General features: G+C 40.6%; 1 protein-coding gene across 5 annotated transcripts in view; it reads right to left on the reverse strand.

The window, feature by feature from the left end:
• Nucleotides 1–26,517, reverse strand: part of LMO7 (LIM domain 7) — a 97,380-nt gene that overhangs the window by 64,343 nt on the left and 6,520 nt on the right. For 3 of the 5 annotated variants that reach the window (XM_017725825.1, XM_017725823.1, XM_017725827.1), the window contains exon 3: nt 10,416–10,522. The gene's annotated coding sequence lies outside the window, so the exon portion shown is untranslated. Of the gene's footprint in view, nt 1–10,415; nt 10,710–26,517 lie in introns of those variants that run through there. The other 2 variants (XM_017725821.1, XM_017725820.1) reach the window with 1 other exon arrangement.

A 26,517-nucleotide genomic window follows, 5' to 3' on the forward strand; every position in this document is an offset into this window, starting at 1 on the left:
CTAACTGCACAGTTCCATGCTCAAAATACATCCCAGCTTCAAGTCAAACCACACATAAATAAACTGTGCCTTCTGTTAACTCAGGCATTTTTAGCTAGTGCTTTACCCAGTACATCACTCACCCCCGAAAATTATCACAGTTGAGGGCATCTTACAACATCAGGTCACAGAGTTAAAAAGAATACATTACTGCATCATAAATCTGACAAGCGTATTTCAGTGGTTATTCACAGGGAACAAGTGGCTGTCTGTAATTTAATAGCCTTTGCAAGAGCAGAAGTATTTTGAACTTGGACTCCCTTTCCCCGCCCCAGTTAAATATTTTATCATATAACGCACTGGAATCCACGTCAGTTGATGCATATCTGTACATACTGGGTTCAAAGGTGTGTGCGTGTTTACATTTGCAGGACATTTTTTCTAGAAGGGAAAGGAAAGAGAAAATATCATCAGCATTAGTCAACCTTCTTACTCTAGTCCTAGAAACCAGCTGCAGCAGCTTTCAAAATTTTGTTTTCTGAGTCAGGTTCTGATACTACTCTCCCTCCCCAGGCAGATGGAATTGTAGGGAGGGGATACATACGCTGGAAGGCGGGGCTGTCAGGAGGACTGGCTCTGCCAGAACCTCATATGACATTCAATAAGCACAAAGTTCAAGTCCTGCCCCCTGGATGGCCCTAATTCCTGTAGCTGCAGAGTGGGGTGGGGAAGTGGACCTGGCAGTCCTGCCGGGCCAAACCTCAGCCAGGAGCCAATTCTGGCAACACTGGCCTACAGCACCCAGGGCTGTATGAAATAGTGCACGGCCGTGCAAAATGGAGCGTGGCCAGAAGGCTGACAGACCTCATTGCTCCCCCCTTCCTCAGCACTTTTTCTGCCACCTCTGTAATGCTGCTGTCTCCAGTTTGGTGTCTCACGGTACAGGAAAGACATTGATAAACTGGAGCAAACTGAGTGGAGATCACCAGGATGGTCAGGGCTGGAGATCCTGAGCTTGATCACTCAGCTTGTTCAGTCTGGAGAACAGTTCTCCAAATGGGTTTTCTTTTGTTGTTGTGGGGGTTTTTCCTTTTGTTTCTTAAAACAACAGATCTCTATCATTTAAAAGAAACATGCCTTTGTGTGGTTAAGATTGGCTGCTACATAGGTCTCTTTATTTCCAACCCTCCACCCCTTCTTATCATCTAACCATGTGGTGAGACATTATTTTATTTAACTGGTTTCAGTGACGACTTGAAAACAACCCTGCAATCCTCTGGAAATGCAGTTTATAAGAATATTTGTTATTTCATTGCCAATTGCAGTCTGTAGCATTCACAGCAAAAAAAAAAAAAGGTATTAATGTCACTTTAAAGGATCCAATTAAGCAGTAATAATAATTAGAACTGAAATCTCTGAAAGCTCAGGAATAAAAATGGCCAAAACTAGGGTTTTGTATGAAGTAGGATCAAAAACTGTCAATACACTGTTCAGCTTTACTTTCTCTATTTACAGAGTATGGTTAACTGGCAAACTCCTGTATCCATGGAAAACTTCAAGAACTCAGCTTCCCGCACTATTTAAATATAGAAGCTCTTCCTGTTGAGTTGTCTGCAGAAAAACTAACTGAACTTTAGCAATTTAGCAGTAAAATACAATTTAGAATAGTGAACTGGCATACATGTTTCTGTGTAATTGATATTAACTAACACGCGCTTATTCTAAGTCATTCAACTTCCAACATCAGACACAAACATTTTTTTGTATGGAGGAAAAAAGAACCACCACCAAAAAATGCAGGCTTTCTCTTTACCTTCTTTTGTAAGGTACTCAGTGCTACTCATCAAAAATGTTGTCCTCACTCTCATACATTTTTTTATAAACTGCATTTAATCCTGGGAAGTTAGGGGATTAAAATGAATACAGGTATTTAAGAATTAGATGGATTCCCATGGGAATCCTAAAATGTTAGAGACACTTCTCGTAACACAAACAAACATTGAAAAAGCATTGTAAAAGCTTTCAGTAATAATGGTTTTGTAGCGCACCCCCCCAACAGAAAACAAGTTATTCCACAGATACTTTTAAAATGTAACAGGATAAAAAATGAGGACTTGGAACAAACCAACACCATTCAGCAGAAAGCTACTGCAAACTTCTTCAGCAAATCATTCACTTCTGTAGCAGAACTATCTGAATTCCAATATAAGGCTATGGATCTGTGTCACTAGAAATACATGAATTGCTCCTGATACAACTAACACATGCTAAATGTATTGTTTTTCCAAATTGTTCAAACTCCTCCTGTACACTTGTAGGTAGAGGTACAGAACTCCAGAGTACTTCATTCTTATAGCAGAATCATCTTCACAAAATAGGGGAATAGTAAAAGCAAACACTATCAAAAGTATAATCTCATAAAGGAAGTGTAAATTATTAACTGTTAAATTACTCAACAGCAAAAGTGGTCTATCTCAAATATTATTCATAATGACCAGAAAATAAAGCAGACGTATTAAATAGCACCACGCCCAACACTTTATAGACTTTACACTGAAGAGTTGGAGGTAAATTTCGAGCAGGTATAGTCCAAAGTCTGGAACATATTTTATTGCCTACAATGTTTTTACTGGAATGATTTTCAGTTTATGCAGATTAGTGACATGAGCATGAATATTTTACACTTAAGCACATCAGTTCACAAGACTGAAAAAACCAATTTTTCCTTTATCTCTGCATAATTGTCCTAAATGCTAATAAAAGTAAAACATGTGAAATGACTGATCTTGAAATTAGTTATATCATTAAAAATAAATAAATACAGCAATTTTGATATTTAGAATATGGCTATACCCAGGAAGCAAATACATTTCTTTGGCAATGCCCATAGCAAAAAGAGAATTTACACGCTTACTAAGTTGTAGAAATAGTTCAAGAGTCAATCTGAAGTGAGGGTGCTGCACTTTTCCATTTCAAGGGAATGTCACTAGGAAACTTAGTTACCACAATAAAAGCCTGTTACAACCACATGTGTAAAAAATATTATTTCCCTGAATATAAATGGGGAAAAAGCCTTATCCATTGTCCTAATTAAATTTTGGTTAAATGGTTTCCATTTCAGTTTTCAAGACTCACAAAAAAAGCTGTCTCTTATTTGCTTCATCTCAGCTTGAATTCAAAGATAGTTTCTAAAATGCTGAAGCCTTTGGGATGATTGACTCTTCAGTCACATAGGTGTAAGCAAGAGAATTTACACAGGTACAAGTTTAAGTCCAATCATTTTCATACTTCGTGCACTGAAGCACTTGGCTTTCATCCAACTCACAACTTTCTATTCCACACAAAATAAAAAGGCAGGAAAGGGTGGTTCCATGTTGTGTGTTTGAGTGCTTTGGGTTGGTTTTTTTTTTAATTTTGAGCTCAAATTAGAAAATAAGTTTTTAACACATTAAAATGCATATTTCTTGGAAAAATCAGGACAGCAAATTCAGGTTCAGCTCCATCATACCCTCTTATTATAAGCATTAAATTCTTGAGCAAATAAAGATTTTAAGATGATATAGTAAGTAGGCAAATATATTAAATATGGAAGTAGACCATGAATTCAGAATTATCGACAGTAAACACCAGTTCTGAACTACTTGTCCGAAAATTGACCTGCATTCTCTCTCTTTCATAGTTGTCTTTTTGTTTTGATTGTTTGGGGTTTTGTTTGTTTGTTCTTTTATTTGTTTTGGGGGTTTTGGTTTTTTTTTTTTCCTAAGTAAAAGTTTTCAGGATATTTGACTTTGTCTCCTTTGAACAAAATACGACAGTTGTTCCTGAAGGACAAAACAGGATACAAGTCCCAAAGGAGTGTCTCATCATCACGCCTCAAGCTTTCAGGCGGCCCAGTTGCCAAACGATTTAAAGAGTTGAGTGATACTAGTAAAGCAAACCTAAAAAATTCCTCCAAAGACTGAGATGTGGTATTGCTTTTACAATTAAAGCTCTCCAAAAAACAATTTCCAAGAGCCCTGACAACAGTTTTCCACTCAAAAAGATAATTTTTTCAGGAATTTCTATGCAGATTGCTTTCTTCAGTAGTCTGCCCAACAGTGTTAACACACATCCCATAGAACAGAAATTTCACTTTGCCTTTGTTTACTCTGCAAAAGAAAGCACCCTGAGCAGGAAACACAAGTGGAATCAGGAAATGCAGCGTATTCCCCAGGACTAGACAGGAAGAACATTCAAATCATAAGAAACATCAGTTACTGTTAAAAAAGAATATTTTCTGATTCACTGTATATCTATACTATATATATCTGTATCTACTATATAATGAAATAGAATGCAGTTACTTCCTACCACAAAACCAGAAATTTGCTAAGGGACTAAACTTGGCACTGGAAGAAGTTACACCTGCTTGCAGCTATCTGCTACTGTTTCACTCTTATTTTTAGGAATTGTATTAGACCTGCACAGTTAGTGGCTGCATCCAAAAGGCCAAATGAGGCAATTTCATCACTGAAAGGAAGCACTGGCAGTACTGTAACTTAAATTACAGCATAAAGACAGGTACTACAGGGCACTCTGTTTGGCTTAAGTCACTGCTAGAAGGCTTCCCTTCCTACAACCCCTAAAAGGAGATGGTTTCTTAATAAGAGACAAGAGTTGTGATATGCAAGGTAGTGATTCTGTACATATGCTTAAAATACTTAAGGTTGGTGTAACAGTTCACTCTTATATAATCAGAAGAACACCACATGAAATATACCCTGATCCAAATGGAACAACAGGTGCAGAATATGTGTTTACAGCCATATCACACAGCAACTATTTAATTTTCTCAGGCTTTATTTTGAGAGCATCTATTCTCTGAACAACTGTTTTTGGTGGTATTTTAAATTCAGAAAGTGTTATCTCTGAACTGAAATAGAGAGCCGGTCTCAAAAGCTCAGCTGAAATGCAGGAACACAAGGATGAATACAACATATAACAGTTGTTACTTCTCTCCGGTTGGCTTTAGTTATATAGAGCTTTATAGAAAGCATGGCATTTTAAGTTGTCCAGGACTGCTTTTTTGATTTAGAAAATAATAAAAAAAGACTATGCTAAAGAAACATTAAATGGACTAAGTTAAAAACTACCCAAAATTTTGAAATGTCAGGGCCAAAATCAGAGCTCTGTTATTTCATCTCATGTATGCACTCAGCCCCACTTCAGCAAAACTTCTCCAACAGTGTTTTCTGTTTGCTTTATACAACTAACACATTACAAGATTGATAATGAATATGTAGAAAAAGTGCAGGCAAAAAGATGAAGGTCTTATCCAAATACCAAGTTCTGCAAGGTGATGAGATAGCTGAAAGAATCTTGGGAAATAATCACAGAATAGTTTGGGTTGGAAGGGACCTTAAAGATCATCTAGTTCCAACCCTTCTGCCATGGACAGGGACACTTTCCACACAGACCAGGTTGCTCAAAGCCCCATCCAGCCTGGCCTCAAACACTTACAGGGATGGAGCATCCACAGCTTCACTGGAGAATCTAGTCCAGTGCCACACCACCCTCACAGTAAAGAATTTCCTCACAATATCTAAAACTAAACCCACCCTCTTTCAGTTTAAAACCATTACCCTTTGTCTTATTCTATGCATCTTTGTGACATCATCTTTCTTTTAGGCCCCTTTTAGGTGCTGGAAGGTCTCCTTGGAGCCTTCTCTTCTCCAGGCTGAACAACCCCAGCTCTCTCAGCCTGTCTTCATACAAGAGGTGCTCCCTGTTCATCTTCATGGCCCTCCTCTGGAGTCACTCCAGCAGGTCCACATCCTTCCTATGGTGGGTGCCTCAGATCTGGACACAGTGCTCCAGGTGGGGCCTCAGTTTTTGAGTTTCATTCAGGACATACTCTAAATATAACAATGTAGTAATAATATTATCAGAAGCCAAGTATTTTAATTTGCTCTATTATTGAAAAATGACATCAGTATGGTAAAACTTCAACATCAGAACTCAGGGGCTGTGGTAGCTTTAAAAACAGTTTGCTATTTAGGATATTGCAGTGAATTTTATTTTTTTCTCCTTAGTTTAATATTTTAATCGATTAAGCCACCATTGTTTGGATTTATTATTAGAATTTAATGAGATTCTTTAACTGGATACCTCGTTTTACAGACTTATAAATATTTTCATGTAGAAGAATTAATTTGCTTCAAAGACAAATTCGAGTTTACACGCTCAGTCTGAGTGTTCAGGCTGCCTCCTTTAAAATGCATAACTGGGATAACAAACTCCATCAGAACTGAAGTTTGGTGTCTGCCTATGTGAACTCTCCCTTTTAACTCCATGGTATGATTTTATTAAGAACCCTTCCACAGCTGGGAACAACTGGGTGTGTCACCCCTAAAGAGCTGGGTAAGGAAGTGCTTAACATTTTTAAATAGTAACCATGCTGACAACTGAGAGTCACTAAGCTTGTATTACATTCTTACTTTGACAGAACCAAAAAAGAATCAAATGAAGTATTAAGACAGTCTTGCATTAGTATAAATAAATTACAAAACCTTCACTAACTGCTGGATTTTAAAACAACATCTCCAATTAGAAATAATAAAATCATAGGCCGAAAAAAATCAAATATACTGAAAGAACTGAAGAGGGACATATGCATTTACACAAATAACTAGCCACTGAACAAGAGATATGCATATGACTGGGTATGTGAGGAATAAGTCCATCTGGATGATCCTTCTTGGAACACATGACATATTGCTGTACTATACCACTAAGCAATAACTTCTGCAGATTTACAGAAAGACTGAGCCATAAATCTCAGACTTTAATCCACACTCCCATTTTCACTGGCAAAAAAGAAACCATCCATGCCAGGACCATTTTTCCACACCACCCAACTACTAATCTTGCTGATCTGGCAAAGCATAAAGTTTGCAAGGCTTAGAGCAGCAACCAGTAATTTTAGCCAGCCTTTTTCACACAAACTTCTAAACAATAAAATTTTAAGGAGCTTTTTCTTTGCAAAAAAAATAATCACATAATCACTTGGAACTAAAGGTCTGGGTATGTAAGAGGATTCTTGAGTCTCCTGTCCCAGATTACTTCTAGTAATTATTGAGGAGGGTTTCACATCATGCCTGTGCATCATCTCAGTTGCAAGAGAAAACAAAATACAAGTGAAAGTTGTAGCCTGCTCACCAGATAGAAAAATTATTTTCTCAGAACAGATTCTGTTCATGAGGAACAGAGGGTCTTTACCTTAACTCAGGTGGCACAAGAACACTGCACCACATACAGCGTTTGGTATCTCTGAATGGCTTTGCGGTGGTGTTGATTAGACAGAGTGCTATCAGCAAAGGTACGGTGAAAGGCAGCAAGCATGCTCAGAAATAAAGCACAGGGAGAAAATAACTTTTCCTGCTGGGAAGGGAGCCTGCCCAGGTGGGACAGGATGGCAGTCCAAGATGCCAAAAGCCTGAGGGCATATGACATCCCACAAGGTAAAAAGGGGATACCACACAACTGCCAGGCAGCAGAGACAGGAGAGGCACATGGAACACAACTTCACAGAGCTCATCCACCTCAAAAGGTAAATGTGCCTCCTGAGGACCTTCCCAGCACCAGAGGAGTCAGATCAATTAAACAAGTGCGAGAGGGACAGAGATGCAACCTCCCAGATAGTGTGAAAGACTGGTTTTGCTCTTACATAAGATGACAACTCTCGTGTCCTCCTTAGCAGCAGAAGCAGACCCACCCTTTTAATGGTACCTTCCTCTGACCAATTTTCCATATCCAAGGCAAATCAAGCACCTTCGTCATACCTGACAGTCCATGCATGTGTCCTACCAGCACCCTATTCTCTGCCATCGCAGCCTGTTAAGCTGACTTTTCTAAGCACCAGTTTATTTAATCTATTTTGGGTAGATAAAAAAACATGTGCTAAGAGTGGTGCAACAGCAGAACACAGCAGTCCTCTTGTGGTGTCAAAATACACACTGCTTGAGGCACACGTTAGTGTTATCCCATACAACATATCACAGGTGCTTTAAGATGTGGGCAATTAGCCTCAGGTGATATAGCAGCAAAATGCATTTGCTTAGGAATGTTAGAAATCCAAAAGTTAAATGAAATGTTTTAAATTGGTCAGCAGGTAAAATGTTTTCCTTTTTTGTGACAAGATATTATTTACTACTAATTATGAAACTAGAGTTAGCAGAGGATAACAAAAAAGCAAGACATCAAATAGTACCCCTTTTCTGAGAACTGGCATCCTACAAGTTTTGAAGACACTGGTAATTCCTCTTGAATGTATGAAATTATGTATTTCTATTAAATAATAAAAAGACACATCAGATAAAATTCCAGATCAGACAGCATTTCTCTCCTGACACACATATAAATCTGTCTGAAAATCCTCTGAGGAATAGTTTGTCCTCTGGGTAATCAAATTATTTCTATAATTAACTTCTCAATGGAGAGAGTTATCTTTGTGTAACTTATTTCCTTCATTTCTTGGAATAAAATTTCCCTCCCATCCCTCTCCAACCTCCTAAATACATCAAAAGGGCTCATATAGTTAGGACACCACTTTACAGCGTGCTCAGATAGAGAAGTTTTGAATTACTCTGTAAGCATTTAATACACACCGTGGGACTGTCATATGATATATAATGTGTGGAGAAGCGAACTCATACTGAAACAAATCACAAGAACACAGTTGTATGGCTGGCAGCTCTTTTGACTCTAGCCCAGACCCCCTGCATTGCTGTCCATAAGAAGTACTCAATAGTTAAATCTGCTTTTTTGAAAAACACTAATTAAACCATTGCTGAGGGGGTACAATGTAAAACCCCTGTTGCCTCGTGACAACTTCAAATTCCAGCCTTACTCTCTGCTCATGGAGCCGGGAAGGGAACTGGCGGTGCTGAAAGGACCCAAAAAAGCCTCGGTTACAGATCCACTGGATGAATTTCATGGCTGACCTCACTTGGGTGCCGCGGTTTAACGTCGGGACGAGTTGGACAACACACCTTGCACAACAGTTTGCTATCTCGACCTCCCTGGGGCTCCAGCTTGTCGCTACCGTTGAACACCAGCTCCTGACCGCCTCCAACCCTTCCCAGCCATACCCTTGGAGCAAACCTCCACCAAAATAACTTTTGCTAGGGCTTTGTGGATAATTTAAGCACCGCAGAGGTTACCAGCCCTCAGGCTTTTGGCATGACGTAGGAACCAGCAGAGAGAATACCAACATCCTGGAAGGGTGCCAAGTCCCTAAACACCAGATTAGTGAGAAATTACGTTTCGGGTATGAGTCAAAGACTGGAAAATATATTGCCATCTCACGTATCAGACCTCAAAACAGTATGAACTTTCATTCTGAAACCAGGCAGAAAGCATGTCAACAGGCTACCACCTGATCCACCTACAAGAGATTTCTTTCTAATTAAAGCAGTTACATGACATTTCACAGTTTTTTTTTTCCTTGTATTTACAGAGTTATTACTGCCTGTTCCTCTTTGATAAAACTGGTAATTTAAGACAGGAATCAATCCTTCACATTCAACTTGACAGGTTTCCAGAAAAACCCACAAAAGATTTTTTTTTTTTTTTGAGACAATAAATTCACCTTTTGTCCCAATATAATAAAAACAGTTCATACTGTAACAAATCAAGATGCCCTTGGATGATTTTTGCCTTGGCTCATTTATTTTAAAACATCTGTCTATATAGTAAAGTTTCACCTTAATCTCTCAGAAAACTGGTGATAAAATTCTTATTAGGAGACACAGCAATCCTGAAATATGAAAATCCACTAATTATATTTCAGAACGAAGCCACTTCTATTTCACAGGAAAACTCCCACCTCCGTAAACATGCCAATTACCCTTTGTGCAATTCAGTACTTAATTTCCACTCACACACACACACACCCCTTGACAGGGGATGTGGCACTCAGAGACAAACATCTGATTAATATTTGGAGTGGCAAAACCAGCAGTCCTTAAGGAACACGGTACCTAAGCCTCAAATCCATTTGGGTAAATATCAGAAGTACCACAACAGCCTTTCAGATTTACATTGGTAATCACAAATCATAAAGAGAAGTGATGCTTTTGATATCATCTAACAATTTTTCTCTAAGTCTAAAATAAGCTGAACAGTTTCCATCTCATATTAAATGTTGTAAATATTCATTAACAGTTTGCTTGTAAGGCAAGTATTATTATAATAATATTTCATTTTTTAATTACATTTCTGCAAGTCTTGTATACTAGCTTTAACAAGGCTTAAACCCTCCCCACAGTATTCAGAACTGCTCGTACCAGATTAAAAGAAGAATTTTCCATAGGCAAACATTAAAAAAAAAAAAAAAATAGACTGTGAAAGAGCTTAGAGGCAGAAGGAAAAGAAGAAAACAAAACCACAAAACTCACTTGACTGTAACTCGATTGGACAAATCCTGAAGATCTCCTGGGTGAAAAAGCTGAGCTTCTTTCAGTCCAATGTTCTCACACGCTTTCAGAAAAACATTTATATTATCCTGCAAAGAGAAGTAGAAAGCAGTTGCTCAGTTAAGAGCACTAAGCAGGTTTTGCAAGATGATTAGTGCGAGTCTTTAAATGTCAAAGTCCAGCTCACGTAAATAATACTGAAAAAGCAATCTTCTGGATCATAAACGCTGCTCGTTTCTCATGCACACAGGCAGGCTGGGCTGCGATCTCAGGGACTGAGGGGTATGTTAAAGATTACCTGGCATAAGGCAACAGTGAGCCAGTAGGCAGCAATCTCTACTTTGATGTCAGCTCTGCTCAGCAAACAAACGCCCTCTTCCTAGCTTTGCACGACAAGCCTCACCTCTTGCCTTTAAAAATAACTCCAGCTACTGACATTCACCACCCAGAAACTCTTGGCAGTGGGGGAAGAAGAGGAGGGACGCTCCGTTTCTATGCTCACAGACTGATGAGGGAATACTGCACCTGGAGTCTGGGTTTGGTTGCTGAGAAAAGCTCTGGAGAGACAGAAACCAAACTGTATTCAGAGCTGCTGCTGCCTCACTTGGAGGGGTTTCTCTCCTTCGAGTTCCTCCCCTTCCCACATCCACACCCCCACCTCCCCAACTTCACACCAATCTGTAACAAAATATAGGTGCAGCACCCACTCACTGCACCTGCTGCAGGATCGACTGACCCATGAGAGAAATGCTAAAAAAGAATAAATCTAATGATATATAGAGAGATTATACAACCTGTGATCTCTTTCCACTTCATAAACAGTGGGCAATAGGCAAGAAATTCCTTCTCGTTAAGGCGGAATGCTATCAACAACAAAAGAATGTGCCCTCTTGTGCACTTGCTTCCTTCAGCTGGGAGCCAAAGGAAAAGGTACATGAAGTTACTTAATTCATAAGCTACACACAGCCCTGTCATTAAGAGTTTGTAAGTCAAGGTGCTGGTATCAGTTTCACAGTAAGGGAAAGCTCTGCTTCAGCAATTTAATATGCTTTAAACTTTTTTTTTGGACATATAATCACAGGATGTAACAGATATTCCTTCATTTAAAATTCATTTTTAAAAAAACATCTACAAAGAAAATAACAGCTGCTTCTAATATAGAAAGTAAAACAAACCCAAGAATCCCCACAACCTTCTGTTTTGAAGGTCCCTGGGATTCTAGTATTCCTTATCAGTCTGTAAACATGGCTTAATTCAAGGAAAATATTTGAGCAAGGTATTCCCCATGCAGGCTGTGGGCTCTGCATTACCACATCTGAAAGATCCCAGGTGTCTTACACCATGAAGGTTATGCCCCAAGGCCTGATGAGAGGTGCCATGGTTAGGGCTCCCCTGCTGCAGGGGGTGCAACATGATGGCAAACATGGGGGACACAGTGTGGTGGCAGATGAGAGGAGGGAGCTGGAAGGATGGAGGACAGGCAACCTCACCTATGCCCGGGCACTGGCCCCTGCAGTGCCCCGGGGCTGCCTGCACATTTGGCCAGCAAAGAGCTTCATGCTGTGAGATGAAGCCTCAGAAGGGGCACTTATTTTTCCTTTCCATGCAATGCCCCTTTTTTCTTTCCATGCAGCATGGGGAAAGCTGGCTAGATGTGTCAACTTTATTCAATTAATATTTGAGTGTCACATTAGTACCAAAACAGCAAGGACTTGAAAAGCATCATTTCCTCTGCATGGAAGAAGCCACAGGCTACAGTCTCATTGCAAGAAGAGGAACTACTTGCTAAACACCAATCAGGTCAGTGTTCAGGGGGCTAGGGAGTCTAATAAACTGGAAAGTAAGGCACAAGAAGAAAGCAGCAGAGCAGAAAGAATGAGTAACTCCAAGGTAATGAATTGGAGAGACACCAACAGCAGTGAAGGCAACATGGACTGATCGGTCTGACCAGTTACCACAGCTCAGAGCAAACTCCCAAACCAATGGGTTATGTCAACCACAGTGCTGCAAATGAGCACATTGTGCACGTAAACAAGGAAGAAGAGTCAGATTTAGAAAAATAGATGTCGTCTACACCCTGAGAGCAACAAAAACAAAGCAGAGGAGTTGCTCATCAGTGGTTGCTTGGCTGCACAACCACAAAACTGTTGGCACAGGAGAGAATTACTTTTGAAGGTGTTTCAGCAATTAAACCTATCAAGCATCAACCTCCTGATAAACAGCACTTACAGCCCCCGAGAACACCATAGCTGACAGGAGTCAAGACCATCAGGAATGGGGTCAGAGGCAGGGAGAGATAACATGGAAGGCAGAACACCGTTAGTCATGGCACTCACGTGCAGGATAAAACATGGTTCAAAATCTCCCTTCCTTCAGCTCCCAAGCCAGAAGTTTGATCATACCTGCCATCTCACAGGTTACTGCCTCAACACCAGCTGTTCTGCATTCAGGGCCTAGAAACGACCCTCACAGCATCAAGAGGTGACACATCCAATAGGCTATTTATCAGGTTTGGATATTGACACAAAAAGGTATCATTTAAACAAATCAGCACCTCTAAATACTGTCCTTGCACAGTTATTCTTGACCATTCCTAATCATCTTCGTTAATCAGCAAAGCCACAGGTCCCAAAATAGCTAGCAGCCATTTTAAACTCTATCAGAATAATGAATGGGAAGATGAATTTTAAATAGCACCACAGAAATAAGTAGAAAAAAAATTACAAGTTCTCAACCTTGCAATTAAATTTATCATTAGAAGTGCGAATGGGAACATTTTTCAGTGATTAATGCACTCAAATATAGAAACCATGACACTATTCCTTTTACCAATGCAACTGTACTTTAGCAAGACTAATGGTCACTGCCACTACAGCTTCAAAGGACATATTGTAATCTGAATCTCATCACACTTCACAGAAACGGTTCTATTTAAACATCCAGACCTCAAAATCCTGGAGAAGCACAACACACCATACCTATCTCTAGGGTGACAAAAGTCACTGATGAGATGTGCTTAAGAGAAAAAGGTTCATCCACCACCCTCCTCTGCCCCCAAGGGGTTCCCAATCTCTGGAAAAAGGAGCAGGCCATTTAAATTTAAGAAAAATTCAAATTAGCAGTGAAGAAGGATTATGATGATAAGGGGAGATGAGGGACTTAAGACAATGAAAACTGGAGAATTTTATTCCCTTGTACCAATAAAATGGATCACGAGAGGCAATACTAGTACCATCTATCAGCACAAGAGAAGCAAAGCCAGAAGGGGAGCGAAGGGCTGCCCGTTTCAAAAGCAAGGATCCATTGTCAGGCAGATCAAATACATTTTTGCAGAAAACATAAGGTTCTTACCATTATTAGAGGATGCTCTTGAACTAACAGGGATAAAATAATCCAGTTAATTTTTGTGTTATTAACAGAATTCAATCACTGCATTTCCCTGAGCATCTGAAGTTGGAATTAGCATCATAGAATTACAGGTTTTAAAACACAACAAAAATAAGGCCCGAAGTCTAAACCACAAAATTCAAGTGTAATTCATTTCTGGTATGCTATTACTACTTCTAAGTGTCTTGGTGAGAGGGAGCAGGGAGGTTGGAATGAAACTATGGGTAGGGCTGGTTTTTTCCCCCAAATGATGTGCTTGATGGAACAGCAGAGCATTTCAAATGTTCCCAGCATGGCTTGAGTTTTCCACAATCTGTACAGACTTTTTTAAAATGCACAACATAGAACACTGACTAGATAGAGCTATTACCCTTCAGTATTCCATTTTTGCCTCAAACTTCAAAGTGAACCACACCCAAAAGCTCTGCAAAGTCATAATGTGGGAGAGACAGAGCTGCCAGTGGGAAGCAGGTCATCCACAAGCAGCTTTTTAAATACTGCTGTTCAGGGAAAAGGCAAACAATACTGCACACTTTCAGCTATGTACCTGACTTTCTGGTCCCCATGGGGCATCACTAGACATAAACCCCTCCCTCTGCCTGTTGTTAAAGCATTTCCCTCTAACCAGTGCTTTGAAGGAGCCGAGATGACATCTCCACATTGAAAACGAGGCTGTGGTTCACACTCTCCTTCCAGCATCCAAGCAGAGCAGGACTGCCTCTCACTCCTGCAACCCCATGGACATGAGGAAAGAAAAGAGCTGAGTCTTTCCTGTCCTTCACTTGCTGGTCCTCAGTGCTTGCTCCTGATCCTAGGCCAGGGGCTGGGAGGCTGTGCCAGAGCAGATGAATGTGAGGGGAAGAGCAGGGGTGATGCTGCAGGGCTCCTCAGCCCTATTGCTATGCTCCAGACCACAAAGAAGAAAGAAGCCAGTTCCGCTATGGGGAAACACAAGAATATGGACACCGGCCCTTAAAAAAATCACAATTTTAAAGAGCAACTTAAAAAAAAATTTAAAAAAAACTGAGGCAGTGGGCAGTGGTTCTGCGTTGCACCTGTGATCAGCTCCTAATATATGTCACCTTGGCAAGAACTTGAAAGAAAAAGGGCTGGTGAGGTGCTGGTGGTGGTAGGGAAGTACAGAGCTTCCTCAACACCTAAAAAAAGGAGGAAAAAGAGCACTTTTAAACCAGAAAAAATAAATTAGCATGAGCAGCAGGAAAGTAAGAGAAAAGACAAAAGATGCAAAAAGGATCAAGAAAAGGCTGACATTAAGAAGGAAAAAACCCCAAAGCCACCAACCTTAGAAGGGACATAAGAGTGTGTAAAGCAGAAACAGCATTTTTAATGTTTCTAAAGTAAGAATTAATTAAAAGAGGTCTCTCCATAAGAGAATGTAGATACCATCTTATTTTGGCTACTTACATGCAACGCAATGTCACGCTAAATTTGGCTTGTGTAACAGAGCTGCACTTTTATTTAAAAAAAAAAATCTCTCATTATCATGATTAAATTAATATTCCTGTCCCATCCAGATAAACAAGTGTGTAAATACATTTTCTTTCTTTAGGGTGCAGTCATGCTGTGTGGTAAGCCTGGTCTTCTCCCTAGTTAACTGTTTCTCTGAAGCCCTGCATATGCACCAAAACACAATGAAATCTCATAGGCATACAAGTTATGGCACATCTTTTAAATCACTTGGCAACTGGGATAAAAACCCAATTTAACTAACATGGTATTTTTCTGTTTTTCCTGGGTATATCAGCCAATAAAAGACAGTACTCTAGGTTGTCTCCTATTCTGATACAAATACCTGCTGTTTCAGTCAAACCCCTTATTTCTACTGCTATTCAAGCTCCGGTTTGGAGGGGAGAGTTGGGGAGGAGGGTGTTTGGGTGGGTTTTTTGTGGGTTTGGGGAGGATTTTAAGGGGTTATTTTCTGAGTATGGAGGGGATGGTACCCTATGCTTGAAAGGCCACGAAACGTATTTGCACTAAAGCGTTATGTCATCATCCAGACCATGATTTGGTGCCAGAATTTTTTTTTTCAGTTTCCAAGCTTCCAAAAAGAAATAAAAAAATTTTTAAAAAAGACAAAAACAACCAAGTACCTATAGTGCCTAGCAACAAAAACTTTTGACATTTTAAGAAGAGAGATTGATGCATTTTTTTGGCTACAGAATTCTGAAAATCATTTGAATAGGTCACATTTAACAGGCATTTTTCCTTAGTACTACATTTATCAAGACATTTAGTCATCTTGAAAGCTTACAGTGTGTCTCCAACTCTGCCTTCATGACAAACCCTCTTTATTGGCACCGTCATTCCCTTATGTAAGGACATCTTCCATTAAAAACACTGGTATTTTTTTAAAGTAGAAAATATTTTTCATATGCACAGCATTATACCGTCCACTCAAGTTGGCTCAAATCAATCTAATGCAGAATTTAGAGCTGCATTTGGCAGCAGCATCACTGCACAGCTACGCTTTGTTTATACTCAGAGGTGGGGTAAAAGGAAAGAAACCTACAGCAGGAGCCCGTTGAACAAGTTGGGTGACTTGCTCTTCCTCGGAGGTACGTTTCGGTTATTAGCCCTGGCTGCGGGTGCAGGTGGGGGCAGAAGGGGTGAGAGGATAGGAGGGAATAGGGCTGAACACCAACCCTGTGATCTGACCGCAGGCCTAGGAGCCAGGAACTCCCCATTACCACCTTGGCCTTGAATGTCAGGATGTTTGGTGCCCATTACCCACCCATCCCATCTGTAGACTGATCCCAGCTCCCTGTATTTCTCTGAAGGCCAACAGTTTCAACCTTGAACCAAATGCAGAAGGAGGAGTGGATAGAATCCCTAAACAGCTCTTTTACTCCTTTTTCGGACCCAAAACTAAAAATAGTAATTAAAACAATCATCCTGCAGACATAATTTGACTTAGAGTGACCTCAGGGCTTCTGTTCAGTAAATTATCCCACCTATAACAGAGTGCACAGAGCACTGTGTTGGCCAAAGATCAGAAACTGCGTTAATTGCTTTGCCACTCCCCTCTGCGCACGCCCTTCATTGCTTTTCCACACTGGGTAAAATAATAAATTACTGTGATCCTTGACACAGGGATTCCCTGCCCCAGCTCTATGCATGATTACAGATACTAAATCTTTATTGATTCACTGCCAGCTTTCCTCTCGAAAAACAGGTGTTCCTGCTGTGAGAATGCAGGAATGAATCTTTGTGCACAAACTTTGCCGTTACCTTGGTGCTGCCAGTATCAATAGCTGTAGATCAGCCAGGAAGAGGAGGAGCATTCCCCTTCACCATTGCGACCATTATGGAAACCCCATTTTAAAGCAGCCTTAGGTAAAGAATCATCCTGGTTTCGGACAAGACGGTCCATCTGTCTCCCGAACCCCAAGTCCATCTGCAGTGACTGCAGCTGGTTATGATTCTCTGTAAGACCAAGGTGTACATTTAGGGATCTTCCCCAGAACTTGTTATTCAGGTCCTGGCACTGCCCACCACCAGGTGTAATGGCCAGGAGAAGACATCTCTGCTCAGCCCACCTCACTGCCGGCAACCTCTCACAGCACTGAGCTCCACAGTTTCTTCACAATGGGAGTAACTGGATGAAGGAAAACACACAGGGGAAATTAATGTGGGTTGTTGGGGTTTTTAAACAGGACTTCTGAGTTGACAGCTTTTAAGGTGTTTAACACAAGAAAGGACCAACTGTTTTCAATGACTCAAAATGTCTCCCAGGCTGATATCTCTAACCATCCTACAGCATAACCTTGCCTATGACATTACAGATGTATATCACTGCAACAATGGGTACCAAATGAGCCTTTTATTGATAAGAGAGTGAATATCAGGTTGTAAACTGCAGGTGTGTTTTTGGGATGTCACCGCTACCAAATAAGGCCATCTGGAATGGAGAAGGACAAAAGTACATCAGGCTGGCAGGCAAGCCTTGTTAATAGAGCTCATCCACTCACAGGCATTCATATTGTAATTAAAATATAAGTTTGGAAAGCCAGTATGGAAGAACTAGCCTGGACTATTTCCTTGTTTAGACAAGCCTTAACTTTCCCACCGGTTAGCTGCATTCCAATCAAAGTCAAGGGGAAAAAAAAATAAAATTCAAGTGATATGCTTTACACCCCAAACAGTTTATACAAAACAGACTCTGCAAGCAAAGTGTCCTAAATACTTCAGTGCCAAGTACTGGAATGACAGTAATCCACTTAAAGGTGAAACTCCCCTGAAGCCTAATGAGTAATAAAAGAAGTAAAGACCTCTTGCTCTTGAAACACAGTTTTGGCAGAGCTTGCTTTCCTCCTCCACCAATTCCCTTTTTTTTATTTGTATACATAGGTTTTTTTGTTTTGCTCACACAGGTTAACAACTTGATATAGGTGAAATTCAGCTTCTTCATACACAGGACTTGAAACAGAGCCTCAGATCTGCAATTCATGTGGCCCCTGGTTTTTGGACAATTATTTAGTACTTCATTCTTTCTAAGAGAGCATTTGGGAGGTTCCTCTTAACTTTGCTTCCTTCAAGAGCCAAGCATCTTTTGTTTCTTAACAGGAGTAGCACCCTAGTACTGTATCTAATTCTTGCTGCCCTCCCATGGGCTTATCCTGTGCTGTCAAGAAGCTTTCCCAGCACCCTGGATCAACAAGCTGGTTTGGAGATGACCTGCCTTGGAGCCCACCTGAACCCCCGCATCAGTGCCAGGCTTGCTCACGCCCCTCCCCACCCTCCTGCCATGCAGACAGCAGCTTGGTCACCCCAGCTGAAGCAGTTCAGCACCCTGCCTTTGGCAGCACTTGTTGCTGGTGGTGTTGTTAATAGCTCTTTCTCATACCTCACTGGAGGAGGGTGATTCAGCACAGACACATGGGCGCGGAGGTGTTCAGACAGGCGTTAGGAGATGTGGTATGACGATTTTGTACCAAACAGAAGGGTAAATAGCATAGCTGCACAGCTCCACCACTGATACTGCAGAAAAAGTTACCACCGCTGCAATTAACATCTACGTTCTTTGAAAACTGCCATGAGTTTTAAACACCTCACATTGATAAATATCCGAAAAGCCAGAGGTGGGGCGGGGGGGGAAGTACTCTAGTGTCCACCTTATGAAGATTTAGCACAAACACTGAGTGCTGCAAGGAATCTCAAATCTTCACTTCCTTGGCAAAGGCAGGAGAAATCAGATTATGAATGTCACAAGTATGAGTTAAGGTGTGTACTACTTCTACATGGTTGACATTTTTTTTCCAGTTAGGAAGGAATGTTCTTGACAAACACAGACAGGCATCAGTTACTTCAGAAATAAAAATAGCATACAAACAACAGAATATACCGCAGACTACAGCTGATTGAATTGATAAATGGACATTTCTTGCAGCTCATTTGGCAACCGTATTTATGTGTTTTGTTAAGTGGCAGCAAGCTCAGGCAAAAAGGGTAATACTTTTTCAGAGCTTTGGTTTAGAGCAGGAGGAGGGACGAAAATTTTCCATATTAGAAAGTTCTTGCTGCCAATCATATTACTTAATAGTCAGTTGACAAGGTTTTTAAAAACTAAATAATTACTTAGCATTTCGACATCTCGTCCCAGTAATACACTAAAAGCACTGGATTGGACAACTGATCTCATTCAAAGCATCCCAAAATACTGCTTTTGATTCAGAGATCAACCAGCAGGCACAGCACTTACTGTCCCCCTGACAAGAGGCCAGGGCAAGTAGCTGAACCACCATTTCTTGGGGTCTGCATCCATACACTTTCTCCCCACTTCCTATGTCTCCTAGACACATTTCACTTCACCATCACCCACCTAAAACCTGTCAAATTCAACCCTGTGTCTGGGTTTCACTCTGTCTGATCGATGTCTTGGGCAGCTACTAAAAATGTCACAAAGAGTTTGCATCAACCTCCTCTTTCCCCACACCCTACATTTCAAAGTGTTTAGGCAGCAACAGAAAACAATTAAAGGAAATTCAGAGCTAAAGCTGAAACATACCATATGTTTTCAAGCAGAGGGGCACAAAACATCAGTAAACCACTTCCGAGATTACATACTCCCACTATCAGGCATGGAAAGACTACAGAACAATGTCATCTCTAACTATTAATAACCATACTTCCTTTCTAGCACACAACCCTTTCTTCTTAATTGTCTGCTAGGGGTATTTCCATACAGGCCACATTCCTCTTTCCCGTAAGACAGCAAAAAGAGTACCAACAGTGATTTATAGTTCCATGTACATTCCTATCAGGTTTTGCATTACTCCTGACATTTGCTAATTTTCCCTTCTCTTGGTTTACAGTGTAGTCAATGAGAAAACTGGACTGAAGTCAAGATTTCACCCCTACCCTACAAGTGCTGATTAACCTCTGCGCTAAGGCCACTAAAACGCTCACTAACTCTACTATCTTTAGGTATAGAATTGAAACAATGGTAAAGAACTTTTTGCGAAGTACTCCAAGATCTGACACATTAGCAACTTCTTATATAAGAAGAAGCAAGACTTTTCTTATTTTAACTATTTAAAAATCAGGTCTCTAAAATGCTTCATAAATTCATAAAACCAGAAAAAAAAAAATCATAACTTGTTTTGGTTTTTTTTTTAAACAGAATTTTCATCCCAGTTACTGTGGCCATCATGTTCTCAAACTTGAAGAAACATCTGCTTAAGCGTTTGAGGTAATGTAAAATTCAGTAGTTTCAGTTGCCAATGGAAACACATTTACTAATTTCCAAATTGCATTTTTCTGAGCACTGACAAAATCTCACTAAAATACATCACATAAGAAATGTAACACTTTATCTGATGGCCACATTTGAAATACAGTGCTGTGTCAATTCCCAGGTGAAAAGATTTTTTTCTCATACTAGTAACATGGGATCGTAGAATGGTTTGGGTTGGAAGGGACCTTAAAGATAATCTTAGTCCAACCTGCCTGCACTGAACAGTGACATTTTCAACTAGATTAGGTTGCTCAGAGCCCCATCCACCCTGACCTTGAATGTTCCCAGGGATGAGGCATCCACTATGCCTCTGGAAAAGCTGTTCCCGTACCTCACCACCCTCACAGTAAAGGATTTTTTCCTTTCATCTAATCTAAATTTATCCTCTTTTTACTTAAAACCATTACAAGAAGTAATCACAACAGTCCCTTCTAAAAAGTTTGTCCTTATCTTTCTGATAATTTTCCTTTAAATATTGAAACATAGAGACTTCTCTTCCCAGGCTGAATAACCCCAACTCTCTCCGCCTGTCTTCATAGGAGAAGGGCCCTTCTCTGGACCCTCTCCAACAGGTCCACATCCTTATAACTGGATGCAGCACTGCAGGTGGGGTCTCACCAGAGCAGAGCAGAGGGGCAGAATCCCCTCCCTGGCCCTGCTGCCTACACAGCTTCGGATACAGCCCAGGACATGTCTGGCTTTCTGGGCTGTGAGTGCCCATGGCCGGGTCATGTCCACCCTCTCACCCACCAGCACCCCCAAGTCCTTCTGGGCAGGGCTGCTCTGTATCTTATATTGATACTGGGGGGTTGCCCCAACCCAGGTGCAGCCCTTGCACTTGGCCTTGTTAAACCTCCTGAGATTCCCACAGGCCCACTCCTCAAGCTCGTCCAGGTCCTCCCAAATGGAATCCCATCCTTTAGGTTTGTCAACTGCACCACTCAGCCAGCTTGGTGTCATCTGAAAATGTGCTGAGGGTGCCCTTGATCTCTTTGTGTCATTGATGAAGATATTAAACAGAACTTGTCCAAGCAAGAATCTCTAAAGGACATCCCTTGTCAGTAATCTCCCTCCGGACATTAACTATGACCACTACCCTCTCTGTGCAACCATCCAACCAATTCCCTATATATCAAATGATCCACCCATCAAATCTCTCTCTGTCTCCAATTTAGACAGGAGGGTGTTGTGGGGGACTGCATCAAGGCTTTACAGAAGGCCAGATAAGTGACATCTGCATTCCTTCCCTTGTCCACTGATGCGGTCACTCCATAACAGAAGGCCAATAGGTTGGTGAGGCAGGACTTGCCCTTGGCTGTCCCAAATCACCTCCCTGTTCTCCATGTGCCTCAGCAGAGGTTTAGGAGGAGCTCTTCCATGATCTAAACAGGCACAGATGTGAGGCTGATGGGTCAGTAGTTCCCAGGGTCCTCCTTTCTACCTTTTTCAAAGATGGGTACAGTGTTTCCCTTTTCCTGTAAATTTCTTGCTTCCCACAAGAAAAAGGAAAATAACACTTTTGGGAAGTTTTTTCACTTGCAGCATAAGAAGAATATTGAACAAGAAGAACTACTACTATAAAGAGGAACATGCCCTCATTCCTACCATCCAAAGTACTCCTAAGCCTGCATTAAACATATAAACTGCCTTATAAAGGAGAGCACATTGGATGCAGGGCATGAATTTGGGCAGATCATACCCACTTTCACTTTCTTCCTCTTCAGTTTTATATATATTGAACTTCAGTCATAAGAAACACCCACTGCTATTGCAAAACAAAAGTTTCCACTCATGTAAGGATTACTCCAAGTAAGAAGTCTCTTAAAATACTTGTCTTTCTGAATTTCCCAACAACTTGCTGAGCATACTTATCCAGAAATCAGGTAATGATGCCTCTTTGGTTTTGTTTACACATTTAAATTAACACCTTTCCAGAAAAATACAGATATCACCTTGTGCCTTGCCTTAAGAAAAGCAATACCAGACTAATCAGCTTCCTGGTGAATGATCTCAAATAGGACTTCGGCAGCTTCACTCTTAGCAGGGCTGCATATGCACTCACCCGGTACGTCTGAATGTACAGGCCACTGACAAATCAAAATCCCATGACCCAGATCAGCCACAAGAGAGGGCCATGGTGATGCCATGAAGATTTTTTGCCTTTTCTTTTATACCCCTGTTATACCTTTTTGCAACTTCTGTATTCTCAGTGCATTTTGGCTACATTCTTGGACTTGCTTGCCAAGCTGAGAGACTAAACATTTTAGAAGCTTTGTAGCTAGGGATCAGTGTGCCCCAGACCCCAAGGTCCTCTCCAGAACACATTCTGTAAACTAAGATAGAACCATCCAGGGGAAGGCTCCTTGGGGAGGGGGGCTCACTCCAGCCTCTCATTGGAGAATCTTTGATAGATATGATAGATATCTTTGATAGATATACTAATTAGTAAGACATAATGTTATACCAGATCTTCTGGGGGTGAGCATTGCAGTGGGCATTGGGGTGCGCTGGACCTGGACATAGTGCACCTAAGGATCCTTAAAATAAATACCAAGGTAAAATCCCTTTTCCCCTTCTAACCGTGTATGACTCTTGATTTTAAGACCAGGAAAAGGCATCAATGGAAGCAGGACTGAAGGCAGAGCCCACAGCCACCACATTAGCTGTAATGTGTTCTGTTACTCTTCAAAAAGGTGACTTAAACCTTCAGAAGAAATAGCAATGCTCCACATCACTCAGTATTACTCCCTCGTTGCTGAAAAAAACCAAAAAAATGGTCAGAAAAGCAAACAGAGCACGTCAAGTACTTATCAGCTCATTAGTCAGATCTTGACCAAAATTTATGAGGCTATTTTTTACAAGCATTTTTGGACTTAAACTTGGTGGTTGTGCAGCAATTAAATCTATATTTTCTGATGTTCAGTAGTGAAGCAAAGCAAACAGCAGCTTTTATATAACTTACTCCATGTATTTGTGTACTTGCCCTTCCTCATTTTTCATGAGGAATGGAAAAGAGGAGGAGTTTCCTTATAATCAGTTTCTCATAGCAGACAAGACACCATTATTACTCTTGACTCATATACTAGTCAAATTCACAGAGCCAGAATTCAAGATGAAAAAATAATTATTAAAAAATATATAATGCTAGAAGACAGAAAGGATGTATCAATATAAAGCAGAAAGGCTATATTAAAGACCATATGGTGAACATCAAGAGAAAGTAATCAGAATGAAGGAATGAAATTTGGAAGTAGAGGTACTTTGAAAAAAAACCCAATTCATTTTAAATCAAATTAAAGCCTCTCATATATCATCAGAGATCTTAAATTTAAATAGAAACCACAACTAATTTGATTCTAAGTAATCTAGAGAAGGAAGTTTGTAGCTGAATCCTAAATAAAACATACAATTGAACTAATATGTACAATTGTGGACTCTACCTGAAAAATTGTTTTGAAAGTGTCTATAATAAAGTAAAAATTTCATCTGCATGCCATTCCCCTGAAACACAAGGAAAAAAAAAAAACACACCACCAGAAAAACCCATCACCCTGTCAAGAAAAGTTTCCCACAGAAAAGGAAAATTTGGCCAGCTCTCCTTGATGACAAAAGATAAGGAAATACCAGGGTGGTTCCATGGTTTGCAAAGTGTTAGGCACAAAGGCACAGAAAAATATTTTTATTTTTTATGTTCTCCACCCCTTTCTTTATCTGCCCTTTCATTCTAGTTTAGCTTTCTATCATATTTCTCTCTTGTTACCTTTACTATTCCCTTTCCTGGTTTAGAAGGTACATGCCAATGATCTAAGTAACACTGTTTCAGGTGGTTGTCTTGGTGCAAGCATTATTAATACCTCCTGATACCTTCAATAAACACATTTTAGAATGGTGTCATACTACATTGCATTTAAGAGAAGCAATGCTGTTGGAGTAGCAGTTGTCAGAAGGATATGTTTCCTGTTGAATCAGGAAAATCTGCATGGAAAAGCATGAAGTGCTCTCCACCCTAAAGGAATACTAATTTCCCACTAGAAAAAAAAATCCCACTCTACAGTATTTCAGATAAACATGTTCAAACCCGAGACTGGCTAGAGATGCGCACCTTTATGTGTGTGTGTGAATGGGAAACAAAAATTCATTTAAAAAAACCCTTTCCCAAAGCTGAAAAACTGTATGAAGATGACGGTTTGTGCTCATGTTCATCCAGCACTCACACTGAGACTGTTAGCAACATCTCGACTTGTTTGAATTCGCAGACCAACTTGAAACAAAACTGCTAATGTCATTTCATTTACAGCTCTGAAAAAGCCAACAGCTTTCTATTCTGCCCTGTCTTACGATCACAGCCCTCATGTCTCTAACGTGAGAAAAGGCTTCCCAACCACAGTGCAAAGCATTGCACTTCCACCTTGCTCACAGGAGCTGCAAGCAAAAATAGATGGTCTTAGAAGACCAAATTGGTATCTTGCAAGGAAAAAATTGGTATAAGCAAGATTTCCACTCACTACCCCTCTCCAAAGAAGGCACTGGCTCTTACCTCAGAGTCTTTCTTGGAGCACCCGGTCTCAGATGGAAACGTACCTTAACTAAAATTCTGCCTTGCTGAAGAGCGCACACTTACTCCTCCTGAGCAACAAGCAATGTATTATTCTGACAGATATGTTCAGCTGGCATAAACTGTACATAACTCATTCATCTTCCCACTGTCTCACGGGGTCTTGTGATTTTCATTCCAGTTTGTTCTGTGTTCAGCCAACTGAGTTGAAAACAGAAGGTTTTTGGGGAACAATGGTGCTGCAGCCAGAGATGCACCTCTGAAACTGCTCAGCAAAGCCTTGTTGGAAAATATGTTGTCAAACCACAAAGTCCTCCCCCTCATGTGATTATATTCAAACCATCCTCACAGGCTAGGATTCAAGCTGAAAACTCTGTATTTTTTGAGAAAAAAGTTTTCCTTTGGGTTTGCTTTTGTTAAATACTCATTTTCTTTTCACCACCCCTACTGCCCAAGAACTCTAATCAAAATCATTTGGCAGGATCTGAGCCCAGCAAAATTTAACCATTTGAGTAATTTTCTTTAAACACCATCTCTGTTTCACACAAGTATGGACTGGGAAAAGTGGATTTTAAGTAAGAAAGTGCAATCTGTACTTTTTCTACCATTCATAATGAAATCTCAGCTTCCACAATCCTCTGACCTTTCTGTTACCCTTCCCATATCCCCCAGAAATGCCCAAGGGCTTCAGGAACAGCTGCTCTGTACTGGTTTGCTTGCCTCTCTGCTGTACTGGGGAAAAATATGTACACAGCTCTTTATACAAACTGTGTATTTTAGACAGTTTGAACTATAATCAGAAGTTAAATTCTAATTTTCCAGAAACTATTTTCGTGCAAAGGTTCTAAATGGCATTTTAAAAAAGTAGTCAAAATTAAAGCAAAAAACCCAACAGCTAACCCCCCAGTTAACTCCCTTCAGGAAACCTATGGGAACATCTCTGTCTCCAAAATCTACCTTGTGCTGTTAAAAATCAATCTGCTGCACATGGCAACTTTCTGCAACTAGCTGGCACACCTCACTGTCCAGGAAACCACCGTAAGAGCTGCATGGACATTTCTTCAGTCACCTGTCCTGCCCACGCTTCCTTGCAACCACTCTGCTACCTGCCTTACCCCCAGCAGTTCCATTTTCCAAACTGGAACAAAAATGAACAGGCAAATGGAGCTAAGACAATGGCTGCATCTCACCCACATGCCTCAGGAGAGAACCGGAGCAGTGAGGCTGGAGCAAAAAGTTGCCAGATGGATACCAAGTTATGGCTAGATCCAACACTTCTTCCCAAAGAGTTCTTACAAACTCTCCCACACAAGCTGCAGCCCAGATTTCCCATGCCATACCAAACTAGGGAGAAGTTTAATCAGGTTTTTTTTTTTTTAACTTTCCTG

This window comes from Corvus brachyrhynchos, unplaced genomic scaffold, assembly GCF_000691975.1.
Source record: "Corvus brachyrhynchos isolate BGI_N302 unplaced genomic scaffold, ASM69197v1 scaffold121, whole genome shotgun sequence".
Lineage (NCBI taxonomy): Eukaryota > Metazoa > Chordata > Aves > Passeriformes > Corvidae > Corvus > Corvus brachyrhynchos.